Raw genomic sequence first — 467 nt, forward strand, 5'->3', positions numbered from 1 at the left:
GTGGGTGTCTTGCTCAAGGGACTGTGACCCCTGGCGGATGACTGTCCTTGGAATCCGTCCTGCAGCTGCCTGAGCGCCTTGTCTCAGCGACGGTCCTCAGTGATTGGCTGCCGACTAGGGGCCGTTGGCCCATGGTATTTCAGTTTTGTGATGAAAGAAAAGCGGCATTGGGACTAGCAGATGGCATAATGGTTATGTCACTGGACTCCCATGTAGTCAACCGCGGTTTGAGTCCCGGACCCAGTGGCTTAAAACTCGCGCCTGGCACGCGCGCGTGCATGCCCAAGATCCTGAGAGGAGAAGGGAGGAGAAGGGATTGCGGCGTGGCCATCCCCCCTTGGGGGTGATTTCTCACTTTCTGTCTCTCTGTCTCTCTCTGTCTTTCTGGCAAGCGCACGCGCCCTATAGCAAAAACCTCTTTAAAAAGAAAAGAAACACAACGTTGGGTTGGACTCGGTAGACGTCTG

This window comes from Tupaia chinensis, unplaced genomic scaffold, assembly GCF_000334495.1.
Source record: "Tupaia chinensis unplaced genomic scaffold, TupChi_1.0 Scaffold144336_1, whole genome shotgun sequence".
Lineage (NCBI taxonomy): Eukaryota > Metazoa > Chordata > Mammalia > Scandentia > Tupaiidae > Tupaia > Tupaia belangeri.